Below are 16467 nucleotides of genomic sequence, written 5' to 3'. Positions count from 1 at the left end.
CGGGCTCCCGGTCCGGCACTTCGAACTCAGCGGTCCGCGCGCCCAGCTCTTGGTATGAATCCATAAGCTGTTTGCGAGTCCGCTCAGCCTCCATGCGCGTCGCGGCTTCGGCCCTCTCCACACGGCTCTGCAGGGCGCGGAGCCGCATCTCCAACTGCTCGGCGCGTTCCCTAGCAAGACCGCCCTCCACCCGCGCCAAATTGGCCTCCGCCTGCGCAGCCTGCGCCTTGGCGAGGGCCTCATTGGCCTCCCTCCTCTCCTCCGCCAGTTGGCGCCGGAGGTCAGTTTTCTCCCCCTCCAGCATGGCCACCTTGTCCGCCAGCTTGCGGCACTTGCTGTCGGTGGCCGATTTTTCCCGGACAGCGTCAGCATGTTACGTCCGAAGTCTCTCGACCTCGGCAGACACAACGGCCGTAAGGGCCCCCGACGCCGCACGGCCGGCGAAGTCAGCCGCCTGCAAAACACACGTAAGACCACAGCCCCAACGAAGCCAAAAAAAAAAACCCGAACCGAAGTATAGCTCAATGTACCTGACTTAGTGCCTCCTTCATCTCCTCCAGCCGGCGGGACACAGTGCCCGCCTCGTCCCTCACAGCAGCAAGTGCCAGCATCTCGCCGCCAGCACTAAGAGCACCACCCTTCGCCTTTGGCATTATGGCAGCCGCCGTGGTCGCCGCGGCAGGCGGAACAACGACAAGTTGGCCTTCGTCCGACCCTGCGACATATCAACAAATTTAAAAAAAAAGCCAAGCCAGCGCCTTACCAACAAGATAGTCGTCCACACTAATGTCGGTGGCGAAGTCGGCGACGCGCTTGCCCGGCGGCGGCAACCCTCGGGCCGACTTCACAGCCTCCGGCACCCTGCCGGACGCCGTTGCGGCCTTCGCAGTCTTGGAACCACCGGCGGCGGCCGCAGCCTCCGGCGCCCTGCCGGATGCAGCGACGGCCGACTTCGCCGCCAACGGCGGCTGACCTCCGCCGGGGGCCGTAGCCCCCTGCGGCCTCTTCGGCCTGGCTTCATGAAGCCTGACGACCGCCTGGCGCTTCTGCGCAGCCCCTTGGCGATCCTTGTCCATCACTACCGACACAACAGCAACAATATTCCGCCCGTAAGGAAACACTTTCCACTCACGAACCATGCGAGATGTAAAAAAGTCTTCGCCGGCCGCGTGGGGGATAGGAACATTCCTAGGCCACCAACCCCCGGTAACCCTCAGCATCCGCGCCGAAGACTCCCGGAGCTCGGGCGAAGACATCCTTCCCCCCGGGGCCGCGCATGTCCTCATCAATTCTCTAGCAAAACCATCGGAAACCCCAAGTCCTCCCATAGCAGTACCTAGTTTCCTCCTCTTAGAGGACGGGGCGGCCGCCGGCGCGGGGTCGTCTCCAGACTCTACCACCGGTTTCTTCCCGCGACGATCCACATCGTCCTGGCCGGGATAACCGCCATACGGCAGTCCATTCAACTCAAAAACCCTGTTCAAACGGTCAATCGACCCGCGGATATCCCAGCTACGCTGGCCCTCTGTCCTCGGCACGTACCGACCAACAATCCGCACCGCCCCATCCTCCGCCTCACGCACAAAGGCGGCCGGATCGCGGCTATGCAGATCCAGCGCGAAGACAGGACTTCGCACCAGCTTCCCACCACGGGAAGGCATCCGACGAGGGCACACTTCGCCCAACGCCCAGCCATGCGCCAAAGGCCATACCCCGTACGCAATAAATTCCTCAACCAAATCCCGCCCACTGCTCAGGCCGGTGGCGCACCGAAGGGCCCCTTCGTCCGCATCCTCCTCCGCCACTTCAAAAGGCGGGTATGCTGAGTAGAAATGCGAGCACATCTCAGACACGGGTAGCCCCGGATGGTCTTCGACGGTACCCTCCGCAACGTAGAACCAGAAATCTTGCCAATTGCCCCACTTGTTGCGGGCACAGGGAACCAACTCCACTACCTCCATCGTGGTCTTGCCGGTCTTCGGCGTAAATGTACAGGACCCAAACTGGGCAACTTCATCCCCAATCATCCTCTTCTGCCAGTGCAGGCAATAGTACTTCACGAAGACTTCGACTGATGGCTGACCGCCGTACGAAGTCATCGCCCAAACATACTTCGACAGTGCCACCACGGCATTCGGAGTCAGCTGATGGATCTGAACACTAAATCTGCGCAGGACTTCTCCAACAAATCGGTGCGCAGGCAGGCGGAGACCGGCGGCGAAGAACGCCTCGAACACAACCAACTCACCTTCCGGTGCGGGGACTTCCTCCGTCCCCGGGACACGAGCGACTCTGTTGCCAAAGTAACCCAGCCGCTGCATATCTTGCACGCGGACCGACGACATCCGCGACACACCAAAATCAACCATATCGCCGGCGCGCAACTCCTCCGCCGCCACAGTACTCAGCGTTTCCTCAGACGACGCGTCGGCCGACGGCGTAGCGGCAGCGGAAGAAGAAGAAGAGGTCGGCATCGCTACGTACCGTCGGCGGCGGCGGGCGGTTTGCTTCACTCGAGCCAGATCTCCGGCGAACAGGAGCAAGGAGGGCAGACGAGCAGCAAGACGGTGGAAAAGGCGGCTAGGGTTTTTATGGAGCGCGGAAGGATAAAATTCAAAACGAGCCGCCGCCCCCGCCCCTTTTATACACAGGGCGCGACGCTTCGGGAAACCCGCAGTCCAACAGTACGGTGTCAATCAACGGTCATGTCAAAAACCCCCGCGGAACCACTTCGAGCGAGGGCAGCGTCTCCACCATCTAGCGACGTCTTCGGCACCAGATGACTTAGTCGAATTGGTCCCTCGGAGGGCAAATGTTGGGGCGAAGGCGAAGACGTCACCCTCCGCTCGAGGCCTTCACCGTGGTCGTCGGTCCAACAGAGACAAGACAACGGGCGAAGGCACCCTTCGCCCCATACGACGTCAGACGAAGACCTGCGACGAGGTCACCCCACCGTGCGACCTCGTCCAGCACAGAGGCCCACGTGTGATCCGACCCATTGTAATGGGCCCTGCGTGGCCGCTGCATGTTACAGGCCTAATTTGTAAAGGCATCCCTGTAATTACAGTCTGTAACCCTGCTTTATGGGAATATTCTGGGATAACCTAGGTGTCTGAGGGCACATGCGTCCTTAACACAGGACGCTGGCCACTCAGATACCTATAAATACCCCCGCACAGTGCCCGTGAGAGGGTAGGTTAACAGAGCTATTGCCATCTTGCGTGAGAACCCTGTTTACGTCATTATTCCCCTGTTGGATCCCCTTGCGGTAGAGAGCAAGTTCCAACACTCAAGACTCTACCCATCCATATATCGACATTCTGACCACTATACTAAATATTTGTTGATATACTTACTGGTTTGTATGTTTGCTTGTTCATGTTGTATAGTTATTGAAGCATTCGTGTCGTCTCATGAAGGCCAGTTCTGCAAGTTTACGCCAGACAGTGGATCTAGAAGCCAGTCCCACGAGCTCTGAACCTTTCACCATTTAAATTACAATAAGCTCACTAGATCTATTTGATGCATAAATTACCTATGTTTTTCAAACACAACCCTCAGCCTGTTATTTTATGCATTATATGACTTTGCTGCCAAGAGACATGTTAATATGACAACCCAACCTTATAACTGAAAGTCGCCTAGAGGGGCGGTGAATAGGCATAATCTGAAATTTACAACTTTAAACACACACTACAAGCCAGAGTTAGTGTTAGAACTTAAATCAAGTCCGGGAGGGAGGAGAAAACAAATCAAATGGAAAACAAGCGGATGAACACGGTGATTTGTTTTACCGAGGTTCGGTTCTAAAGAACCTAATCCCTGTTGAGGTGGTCACAAAGACCGGGTCTCTTTCAACCCTTTCCCTCTCTCAAACGGTCACTTAGACCAAGTGAGCTTTCTCCTTAATCAAATGGGTCACTTAGACCCCGCAAGGACCACCACACACTTATGTGTCTCTTGCTTTGGTTACAAGTCACTTGGGAATAAGAATGAGGAAGGAAGAAAGCGATCCAAGCAACAAAAGAGCGTGAAAAACACGAACACACACTCTCTCAAGTCACTAGGTGGTTGGAATGAACTTGGGACTTGGAGAGGCTTTGATCTTTTGAATTGTGTCTAGGAGTGAATGCACTAGCTCTTGTATTGAATGAGAACTTCAGAAAACTCGGAGTTGTGGTGGTTGGGGGTATTTATAGCCCTCAACCACCAAGTAGCCGTTGGGGACGACTGCTGGCGATGGGCGTAACGGACAGTCTGGTGCGCCACTGGACAGGTCCTGTTCACTGTCCGGTGCGCCGCCACGTCACCCAACCGTTACGGTTCGGAGCGAAGTCGACCGTTGGAGCTTTGTATCCTTGCGGCACCGGACAGTCTGGTGCCACACTGGACACTGTCCGGTGCACCTCACTCTGCGTGTATTGTTCCTCTATCAGCGGCTTTTGCAGCCGACCGTTGCGCGAGTTAGCCGTTGCTCCGCTGGCACACCGGACAGTCCGGTGAATTATAGCGGAGTGCGCCCGCGGAAACCCGAGAGTGGCTGGTTCAACCTTGTATGGGCCTGGTGCACCGGACACTGTCCGATGGCACACCGGACAGTCCGGTGCGCCAGACCAGAGCACACTTGGTTTCTTTTGCTCCTTCAAATTGGATCCCTAACTTGAATATTTATTGGTTTGTATTGAACCTTTTTGCACCTGTAGAACATGTATTCTAGAGCAAACTAGTTAGTCCACATATTTGCGTTGGGCATTTAACCACCAAAATTAATTGAGGGAAATGGTTAACCCTATTTCCCTTTCAATAACTTTGCTGCAATTCATCTTTATACTCCTTGACATTTTTGTTATAAAATAATTTGAGAAAAGGTGTGAGTTTTATAAAATAAAATGTTTTTCACAGTGTGTATGATGAAGGGTTATCACCCTTTTCACCTTTGAGCGGGATGATCAGGGACTCCCTGGTTTGGGAGGGCCTTAAGGCAATGGCTCGGTGGGGCTAGGTGTGAGCATGAAGAATTGTCCATCTCGTATAAGGATCGGTTTGTCATTCTTCACTACCTGTACTCTTATCAAGTACAACCATTCGATATTATATGGGCACTCGCTTGATCCGAACTTGCATGGTCTGCACCCTAGGGTTATGGTGGACGGGGAGCAACGGGAGGACAAGGAGGGGGAATGTTTTGTCCTTGTTTGGGCATGGAGGTGGAATTGTTCCTTTTGGTATAACCGGTAAGGAAAATACATGCAGAGGAGGAGAGAGTTTATGTAATCAGATCTCACGACGATGATATTGCAGAAATCGGACTAGTGGGTAAATGTACACCTCTGCACAGATTTCAAAAACATATTCGAATAGTTCGTGTCCATGGGTATGTATGAGTTATGGCTTGGTTTGATAATTAGTGTTTTGTTTTCCAAAAAATGCTTTTCAAAAGTGGTTTTAAAAGGTCCGGCGATTGAGCCGTGAGCTATGGTGGATGGGAAGTCCAGTAGCAGTTTTTTGAAAATGAAAACCGGTGGAAAACTACCAAGATTCCTGGATGGTTTGGTCTAGAGGATTTTGTTCTATATTGAAAAACTTCCTGCTCCTTTAGGAGATAATGCGCTTTGAAAAAGATAAAATGTTTTACAAAATAGCCCTGCATCAAATATTGTTTTTTCTACAAAAATATCCTAAGCTCCACATGAGCTCCGCATACTCCATGCATTATATCTGATTTCCCCATTCCGTGGGTGAAGGTGGGTTGTTGGGTACATAAGTACTCACTCTTGCTTATTTGTTGTTTTTTAGAGAAGGGGATCGATAATCGGGTAAGAGTTACGCCTGTTTCCAACCATACATGTGGCTATTGGACCGCTGATTTGCTTCGCTGCGTATATCGGGTTGCTTCAGCCCCACTCTGATGATATTTCTCGAGTTGTGGACCAGCTCTTAAAGTTGATCGCCACCATTATAGATTTGTATCGTTTAAGCAGATCTGAAACCATCTGATGTATAAATGTGTATACTAGCCTCCTAGGAGTAGTGTTTGAATCACATTTGAGTCCTAAAGGATTGAGACTCTTCTGGTGGTATCGCATCTGTAGGTTGGTTGCAGGACGTAACCCTTACGCTTGGACCAAAAGGTTTTGAGTCAAAACTATTTTCTTAGAAAAAAATTCTTGCTCTCATCCCTCTATTTCAAAAATGTTTCCCCCCTTTCCTTCTCTCAGAAGTCAGATGGAGGTTCGCTTGCCAAACCAGCTTTTGCCGGAAAGAAGATGGTTTCCCCAAGTTGTTGAGAGCATGCACAGTTCGCCTCAGAATCAGAAGCCAGCCAGAGTACGTCAGTCGTGAGTTCATCGGGCATGGCACAGAGAAGTGTGCCGTGACTTTATAAATCGGATCCAGTCCGCACCATGTGGAATGGTGTGCCACTGCTGCGGGGCACAGATCCAGAGACACCTGCCAAGTCATCGCTCGCAATGCATTGAGGGTCCTGTGTCAAATTTATGAAGAAGAAGTGGCCGACACTCGCTTAGATTTTTTCTGTCCTTTTAGAGAGACCATCCTATTTGGATGAATAGGATGAGTGCATTGGAAGGACAACAGCTGCTGGAGGAAGACCCCATAGTCGTGTACCTCACTGCATACCTGCTTGCACTGGATGCATAATATGGTCTCTTGGCTCGGCACACCGTCAGATGATTGTCCGAGCAGAAGATGCCGAAAGGCGCAACCGTCAGCTCCATGTGGATCGCACCACAGCTTAGGCTCGTGCAACTGCCTTGGAAAGTCGTGAAGTTATTGTTGTTGAAGCCTTGAAGCAAGCCAAGGATGAGTACATCCAGAAGCTGGTTGAGGCCTACTTGGTCCCCACAACCAACATAGAGCCCTATGGATCCAATAGCTCGCCTCATTCGACCCAGTTCAACCCATGAGAGCTAAAGAGTCCCAAATTCTGGAAGGCCTCCCGATCTCTATAAAAGGAGAGATGAAGGCTTGGGAACTCCTAGAAGGAGCCATAGTCTTAGAAGGAATGCCAGTCCCCCCTTAGGCTATGGATAAGCAAGAGAACCCTGAGTTGTTTGAGCCCCTCACCATGAGTAAGATTATAGCACCCTCCCTTGAGATCAAAGAAGAAGCTGCAAACGCCCCACCAACACCACCACCCTCTCAGGTTACCATGGAGCTACAAGATCCAGTCCCACTTGGAGAAGAGTTCGATCCATCCTGCCATCTCAGTCGCCGTTAGAAGAAGTCATCAACATCAACTCCCTCTTAACCCAATCAGGAGATGTCTCATAATGAAGTTGTGCACCAGCCTTGCTAGAAGAGAAGTTGTTGGATGTGAAGTTAGTTTTGCCCAGTTCTCTGCATGCCTTGAGCGATGGAGTTTTTTCTTCACTTCTGCCAGAGCCCTGCATGTATGAGATGTAATCGTGTAGCCCCGTGTTTTCAAAACTCTAATTGTGTGGCCCCTTAGGGCATTCCAAAATGATTTTTGCTTGATGTTTGCTCCCCTTTTGTGTGCGTACGTGATGCTTTATCGTTAATGCTCGTAAGTCGCGTTTAGCGTAGTTCTCAGTTCAGGAGCCGAGCAGCAAATAGTCACTTAGCCCTTAAATCCGAGTAGTTAGTGATTTGGAAAATTCTATTCTTCCCCTATTTAAAACTGAAAGGGAAATAGGGTCAAACCTTTTCTCTAAATGATTTTGGTGGTTGAAATGCCCAACACAAATAATTGAACTAACTAGTTTGCTCTAGATTATATATTCTACAGGTGCTAAAGTTTCAACACAAACCAATAAAAAGATTAAAGTTAGGGTTCAAAAGAAAGGAGCAAAGGAAACCGAAGAGAACCCTAGACAGGCGCACCAGATTGTTCGCTGCCCCAGGGACCGTACAGGCTGAGCTCTTCACCTTTGGGTTTCTGGAGAGCCGCTCCGCTATAATTCACCGGACTGTCTGGTGGGTCACCGGACTGTCCGGTGTGCCAACAGAGCAACGGCTAAGAAGCGCAACAGTCGACTCCAACGGTCGCCTGCAACGTGAACAGTGCGCGAACAGTTCGCGTAGAGTCAGAGCAGCGCCAGAAGGCGCACCGGACAGTGAACAGTGCATGTCCGATGCGGCACCGGACTATCCGGTGCCTCAAGCTGTCAGAGCTCCAACGGTCGAAACCGTCAGAACCCTAACAGTTGGGTGACGTGGCTGGCGCACCGGGCAGTGTCCGGTGCGCCCATCGATAGACAGCCTCCCCAACGATTGGTTTGGTGGTTGGGGCTATAAATACCCCCCAACCACCCCACTTCAAGTATCCAAGTTTTTCAGACTTCACATTCAATACAAGAGCTAGTGCAATCAATACAAGACACAATTCAATAGAATCAAAGCCTCTCCAAGTCCCAAATCCACTCCAAGCAAATAGTGACTAGAGAGAGTTTTTGCTCGTGTTCTTTGAGCTCTTGTTCTTGGATCGCTTTCTTCTTCCCCATTCTTGTTCTTCAAACACTTGTAATCAAAGCAAGAGACACCAAGTTGTGGTGGTCCTTGTGAGGGGTCTAAGTGACCTGTTTGATTAAGGAGAAAGCTCAATCGGTCTAGGTGACCGTTTGAGAGAGGGAAAGGGTTGAAAGAGACCCGGTCCTTGTGACCACCTCAACGGGGACTAGGTTTGCAAGAACTGAACCTCGGTAAAACAAATCACCGTGTCACTCGCTTATTTCTTGGTTGATTTGTTTTCACCCTCTCTTTTGGACTCGGTTTTATTTCCAACGCTAACCCCGACTTGTAGTTGTGCTTAAAGTTTGTAAATTTTAGTTTTCGCCTATTCACCCCCTCTAGGCGACTTTCAATTGGTATCAAAGCCCGGTACTTCATTAGAGTCTAACAGCTCGAAGTGATGTCGGGAGGATCCGCCAAGAGGGAGATGGAAACGGCCACAAGCCACGGGAAGGCTCCATCGAAGGAGTCCGGCGCCAAAGGAAGGGAGGAATCACCTCCCCGCGTCAAGTCGCATCAGAGTGGCGACAAAAAGAAGAAGATGAAGAAGGTGGTCTACTATGAGACCGACTCTTGGTCGTCATCCACCTCCGGCTCCAACGCTCCGCCCGTCACTTCTAAGCGCCATGAGCGCACGAAGTTTAGTAAGAACCCCCTACGCTATCCTCGCATTTCTAAACACACTCCTTTACTTTCCGTCCCATTAGGTAAACCACCGGTTTTTTACGGTGAAGATTATTGTATGTGGAGTGATAAAATGAGGCATCATCTAACCTCACTCCACTCTAGCATTTGGGACATTGTTGAGTTTGGAGTGCAGGTACCATCCGTGGGGGATGAAGGATATGATTCGGACGAGGTCGCCCAAATCCGACACTTTGATTCCTAAGCCACTACTATACTCCTCACGTCTCTATGTCGAGAGGAGTATAATAAGGTGCAAGGGATAAAAAGTGCCAAAGAGATTTGGGACGTACTAAAGACCGCGCATGAAGGGGATGAGGTGACCAAGATCACCAAGCGGGAGACGATCGAGGGGGAGCTCGGTCGATTCATCCTCAACCAAGGAGAGGAGCCTCAAGTAATGTACAACCGGCTCAATACCTTGGTCAACCAAGTGCGCAACCTCGGGAGCACAAAATGGGATGACCATGAAATGGTCAAGGTTATTCTAAGATCAATTGTTTTTCGTAATCCTACACAAGTTCAATTAATTCGTGGTGATCCTAGATATAAGCTAATGTCTCCCGAGTAAGTGATAGGAAAGTTTGTGAGCTTTGAGTTGATGATCAAAGACTCCAAACAAATCGTCGAGCAAGGCGGCACCTCCACACCCGAGGTGCAACCCGTCGCATTCAAAGCGATGGAAGAAAAGAAAGAAGAGTCTACAACAAGTAGGCTCCCCATCGATGCCTCAAAGCTCGACAACGAGGAAATGGCGCTCATCATCAAGAGCTTCAGCCAAATCCTCAAACAAAGAGGGGAAGGATTATAAACCCCGCTCCAAGAAAGTATGCTACAAGTGTGGTAAGCCCGGTCATTTCATTGCTAAATGTCCTATGTCTAGTGATAGTGACAAGGGAGACGACAAGAAGGGAAGGAGGAAGGAAAAGAAGAAGTACTACAAGAAGAAGGGCGGCGATGCCCACGTGTGTCGGGAATGGGATTCCGACGAAAGCACCACCGACTCCTCCTCCGACGAGGACGCCGCCAACATCGTCGTCACCAAAGGCCTCCTCTTTCCCAACATCGGCCACAAGTGCCTCATGGCAAAGGACGACAAAAAGAAGAAGGAAAAATCTAGAGCCTCCACTAAATATACGACATCTAGTGATGAGGGTAGCTCTAGTGATGATGAAGATGATTTGCTTGCTCTTTTTGCCAACTTAAACATGCAACAAAAAGAAAAATTGAATGAATTGATAGGTGCCATTCATGAGAAGGATGAACTCTTGGATAGCCAAGAGGAATTCCTCATTAAGGAAAACAAAAGGCATGTTAAAGTGAAAAATGCCTATGCTCAGGAAATAGAGAAATGTGAAAAATTAACTAGTGAGCTTAGCATTTGCCATGACACTATCTCCAACCTTAGAATTGAAAATGCTAATTTGATCACTAAGGTTGAAAATAGAAATGTTTGTGATGATTCAATTGCCAATCTTAAAAATAATAATGCTAGTTTAATTGCTAAGATTGACAAATTGAATGAATCAATTTCTAGCCTTAAGATTGAGAATGATAAATTAATTTCTAAGGCTAAGGATTTAAATGTTTGCAATGTTTCCATTTCCTGTCTTAGAGATGAAAATGCCATGCTAAAATCTAAGATAGATGAATTAAAATCTTGCAAACCCTCTACATCCACTATTGATCATGTTTCTATTTGCATGAGATGTAGAGATATTAATGTTGATACTATTCATGATCACCTAGCTTTAATTAAAGAACCAAATGATCACATAGCTCAACTAACTGCTAAAATTAATGAGCATGAGATAGAAAATGAAAAATTTAAATTTGCTAGAAGCATGCTCTATAATGGGAGACGCCCTGACATTAAGGATGGCATTGGCTTCCAACAAGGAGACAATGCCAAGCTTAATGCCCCCAATAAATTGTCTAATTTTGTTAAGGGAAAGGCTCCCATGGCTCAGGATAACGAGGGTTACATTTTATATCCTGTTGGTTATCCTGAGCACAAGATTAGGAGAATTCATTCTAGGAAGTCTCATTCTGGTTCTCATCATGCTTTTATGTATAAGAATGAGACATCTAGCCCTAGGCATACCACTCATATTAAAATGCCTAAAAAGAAATCTCCTGTTGCATCAAATGAGCCCAATGTTTCATTTAAGACTTTTGATGCTTCTTATGTTTTAACTAACAAATCAGGCAAAGTAGTTGCCAAATATGTTGGGGGCAAACACAAGGGCTCCAAGACTTGTGTTTGGGTACCCAAGGTGCTTGTCTCTAATGTGAAAGGACCCAATACCGTTTGGGTACCTAAGAACAAGGCCTAAACTTGTTTTGTAGGTTTATGCATCCGGGGGGCTCAAGTTGGATCATTGATAGCGGATGTACAAACCACATGACAGGGGAGAAAATAATGTTCTCCTCCTACGAGAAAAATGAAGATCCCCAAAGAGCTATCACATTCGGGGATGGAAATCAAGGTTTGGTCAAAGGACTTGGTAAAATTGCTATATCACTTGACCATTCCATTTCCAATGTTTTTCTTGTAGATTCTTTAGATTACAATTTGCTTTCTGTTTCTCAATTATGCAAAATGGGTTACAACTATCTTTTTACAGATATAAGTGTTACTGTCTTTAGAAGAAGTGACGATTCAGTAGCATTTAAGGGAGTATTAGAGGGTCAGCTATACTTAGTTGATTTTAATAGAGCTGAACTCGATACTTGCTTAATTGCAAAGACTAATATGGGTTGGCTCTGGCATCGCCGATTAGCCCATGTTGGGATGAAGAATCTTCACAAGCTTCTAAAAGGAGAACACATTTTGGGACTAACCAATGTTCATTTTGAGAAAGACAGGGTTTGTAGCGCATGTCAGGCAGAGAAGCAAGTTGGTACCCACCATCCACACAAGAACATCATGACGACCGATAGGCCGCTTGAACTACTCCACATGGATCTATTCGGCCCGATCGCTTACATAAGCATCGCGCGGGAGTAAGTATTGTCTTGTAATTGTGGATGATTATTCTCGCTTCACTTGGGTGTTCTTTTTGTAGGAAAAATCTCAAACCCGAGACCTCAAAGGGATTCTTGAGATGAGCTCAAAATGAGTTCGGATTAAGGATCAAGAAAATCAGAAGCGACAACGGGACGGAGTTCAAGAACTTTCAGATTGAAGGCTTTCTTGAGGAGGAGGGCATCAAGCATGAGTTCTCTTCTCCCTACACACCTCAATAAAATGGTGTAGTGGAGAGGAAGAATAGAACTCTATTGGACATGGCAAGGACCATGCTTGATGAGTACAAGACTCCGGACCGGTTTTGGGCGGAAGCAATCAACAATGCTTGCTACTCCATCAACCGACTCAACCTTCACCGAATCCTCAAGAAGACATCATATGAACTCCTCACCGTTTAAAAGCCCAATGTTTCATATTTTAGAGTCTTTGGTATCAAATGTTTTATTCTTGTTAAAAGAGGTAGAAAATCTAAATTTGCTCCTAAGCTATAGAAGGCTTTTTACTTGGTTATGACTCAAACACAAGGGCATATAGAGTCTTCAACAAATCCACTGGATTAGTTGAAGTTTCTTGTGACATTGTGTTTGATGAGACTAATGGCTCTCAGGTAGAGCTAGTTGATCTTGATGAACTAGATGATGAAGAGGCTCCATGCGTCGCTCTAAGGAACATGTCCATTGGAGATGTGTGTCCTAAGGAATCCAAATAGCCTCCACAAGCACAAGATCAACTGTCATCTTCCAATCAAGCATCTCCACCAACCCAAGATGAGGATCAAGCTCAAGATGATGAAAATGAAGATCAAGAGAATGAGCCACCTCAGGAGAAGGACAATGATCAGGGGGGAGATGATAATGATCAAGAAAAGGAAGATGATTAAGAAGAACAGGGTCAAAGACCGCCACACCCAAGAGTCCACCAAGCGATACAAAGAGATCACCCCGTGAACTCCATCTTTGGCGATATTCATAAGGGGGTAACAACTCGATCTTGTGTCGCTCATTTTTGTGAACATTACTCTTTTGTGTCTTCTATTGAGCCATACAAGGTGGAAGACACGTTAAGGGATTCAGATTGGGTGTTGGCAATGCAAGAGGAGCTCAACAAATTCACGAGGAATGAGGTATGGCATCTTGTTCCACGTCCTAACCAAAATGTTGTAGGAACCAAGTGGGTATTCCGCAACAAGCAAGATGAGCATGGTGTGGTGACAAGGAACAAAGCCCGACTTGTGGCCAAGGGCTATTCACAAGTCGAAGGTTTAGATTTCGGTGAAACCTATGCACCCATAACTAGGCTTGAGTCAATTCGTATATTACTTGCCTAGGCTACTTACCATGGCTTTAAGCTTTATCAAATGGACGTGAAAATTGCCTTCCTCAATGGACCAATCAAAGAAGAGGTCTATGTTGAGCAACCTCCCGGCTTTGAAGATAGTGGGTACCCTAATCATGTTTACAAACTCTCTAAGGCGCTTTATTGGGCTCAAGCAAGCCCCAAGATCATGGTATGAATGCCTAAGAGATTTCCTTATCACTAATGGCTTCAAAGTCGGTAAAGCCGATCCTACACTCTTTACTAAAACCATTGCAAATGATTTGTTTGTATGCCAAATTTACGTTGATGATATCATATTTGGGTTTACTAACAAATCTACTTGTGAAGAGTTTAGTAGGATTATGATTCAAAAATTCGAGATGTCTATGATGGGGGAGTTGAAGTATTTCCTAGGATTTCAAGTGAAGCAACTCCAAGAGGGCACCTTCATCAGCCAGACCAAGTACATTCAAGATATACTTACCAAGTTTGGGATGAAGGATGCCAAGCCCATCAAGACACCCATGGGAACCAATGGGCATCTCGACCTCGACACGGGAGGTAAATCCGTAGATCAAAAGGTATACCGGTCGATGATAGGATCTCTACTCTATTTATGTACATCTCGACCTGATATTATGCTTTCCGTATGCATGTGTGCAAGGTTCCAAGCCGATCCTAAGGAAGTTCACCTTAGGGTCGTGAAAAGAATCATGAGATATTTAGTTCATACACCTAAGTTTGGACTTTAGTACCCCAAGGGATCCACCTTTGATTTAATAGGTTATTCAGATGCTGATTGGGCAGAGTATAAAATTGATAGAAAGAGCACATCAGGGACTTGTCAGTTTTTGGGAAGATCCCTGGTGTCTTGGGCTTCAAAGAAACAAAATTCAGTAGCTCTTTCTACCGCCGAAGCCGAGTATATTGTCGCAGGCCATTGTTGTGCGCAATTGCTTTGGATGAGCCAAACCCTTAGGGACTATGGCTACGAATTGAGCAAAGTCCCTCTCCTATGTGATAATGAGAGTGCAATCCGCATGGCGGATAATCCCGTTGAACACAGCCGCACTAAGCACATAGCCATTCGGTATCACTTTTTGAGGGATCACCAACAAAAGGGGGATATCGAGATTGCTTATGTTAGCACCAAAGAACAATTAGCCGATATCTTTACCAAACCATTAGATGAGAAAACCTTTACCAAACTTAGGAATGAGCTAAACATTCTTGATTCTCGGAACTTTGATTGATACTTCGCACACATAGCTCATTCACGTACCTTTGATCATATCTCTCTTATGTCTACGGCTAATGTGTTTTCAAGTGTATTCCTATGCTAAGTGGTAGATTGAAAGGGAAATGGAGTCTTCGGCGAAGACAAGGCTTCCACTCCACTCTATCGGTATTATTTACCCTTCGCCGTCACTCCACATCGCTCTCCACTTTGGTATAATCTTCACTCTTATTACTCATACCATTGAGGAGAAAGTAAAGAGGGCTCTCAAATGTCTCCTTTTTTGGCGATTAGTGCCAAAGGGGGAGAGAGTATTAGCCCAAAGCAAAAGGACCGCACCACCACCAATTTCAAAGTTTTTTAAAAGGAGTTTTCAATTGGTGTCTTATGATGAAAATTTTAATAGACACATTTCAAATTGGTATCTAAAATATTTGATCTTCTTTCAATTGGTAAAACCCTCTTGAGAGAGGGAAAGGGTTGAAAGAGACCCGGTCTTTGTGACCACCTCAACGGGGACTAGGTTTGCAAGAACCGAACCTCGGTAAAACAAATCACCGTGTCACTTGCTTATTTCTTGGTTGATTTGTTTTTACCCTCTCTTTTGGACTCGGTTTTATTTCTAACGCTAACCCTAGCTTGTAGTTATGCTTAAAGTTTGTAAATTTTAGTTTTCGCCTATTCACCCCCTCTAGGCGACTTTCAAAAACATTTTATTTGTTTATGCTTATCATTGCTAAGCTTGTGTGTTTTATTTAAGAGAGGTTTTCTCTAAAAACATAGATAACAAATTAGAGCTAATTCTCACCTTGTGCTTCCATCCTCCCCTTAACCCCCTATCAAGAGAAAAGCACCTTACCCAAGAAGATACCAAGAAGCTTACCCTTGAAGCCTCAAATAAGCTACATAAGGAACTTGTCTAGTCGCTCAGTTAAAAGGACCGACCATGAGAATCAAAGCACTGCCCCTGAGTCAAATTAAGCAGAAAAACAACATAGAAGAAGTTATTACCATACAAAGAGGCAAAGATTCTTGGAATGAGAGACCACAAACATCAGGGTCATTGACCCCACCGCTCACTCGTGCCCCCGCACGTGTGCCTCGCCTCCATGAGCACTACCACCGCCCCATGCCCCCTTTGCAGCACACCCACCGTCGCCATCACCGCCGACAACAACCCCCTCCTTCCCTTGTTGCACCTGCTGCTACGTGGCACATGCTCCATCACCACCACCCCACAACCGAACACCACCGCTCGCTTATAAACCCCCCACCGGCTCCTTCAATTTCTATCCCACTCAAAGCAAAACACCCCCGATAAAAATCCCCTCGGCCAAATCTCAAGCAACTCCATTTTCCACTCCCTCGCCCCTAAGATTATAATTCTTGGTGATTTTTGGGTTGAAGACTGTTGTACATGGTTCATAGTCTTTGGTTTCCTCCTCTGTGTGATGGTAATACTCTTTTATAGAATCCTCTAGTGGGAATAACAAAGAGAAAGAAAGGGGCAGCGAAAAGAGAGAGAAATAAGCGGAGAGAAGATGAGAAGAAGGTTGTCGAAAAATCAACCCGGCGTTAGTCATCTCTACCAAGCCTGCTCAAGCAACAACAATAGAAGAAGGCCCCGTAACACCCATGCTACGAGGTAATTCAAGGAGTTCAATTCCCTAATATTCAAGAATTCTACCCTCATTTTTTAAGTGGGGTA

This window comes from Zea mays, chromosome 7 (genome assembly GCF_902167145.1).
Source record: "Zea mays cultivar B73 chromosome 7, Zm-B73-REFERENCE-NAM-5.0, whole genome shotgun sequence".
NCBI lineage: Eukaryota > Viridiplantae > Streptophyta > Magnoliopsida > Poales > Poaceae > Zea > Zea mays.
This window is presented reverse-complemented; position numbering follows the sequence as displayed.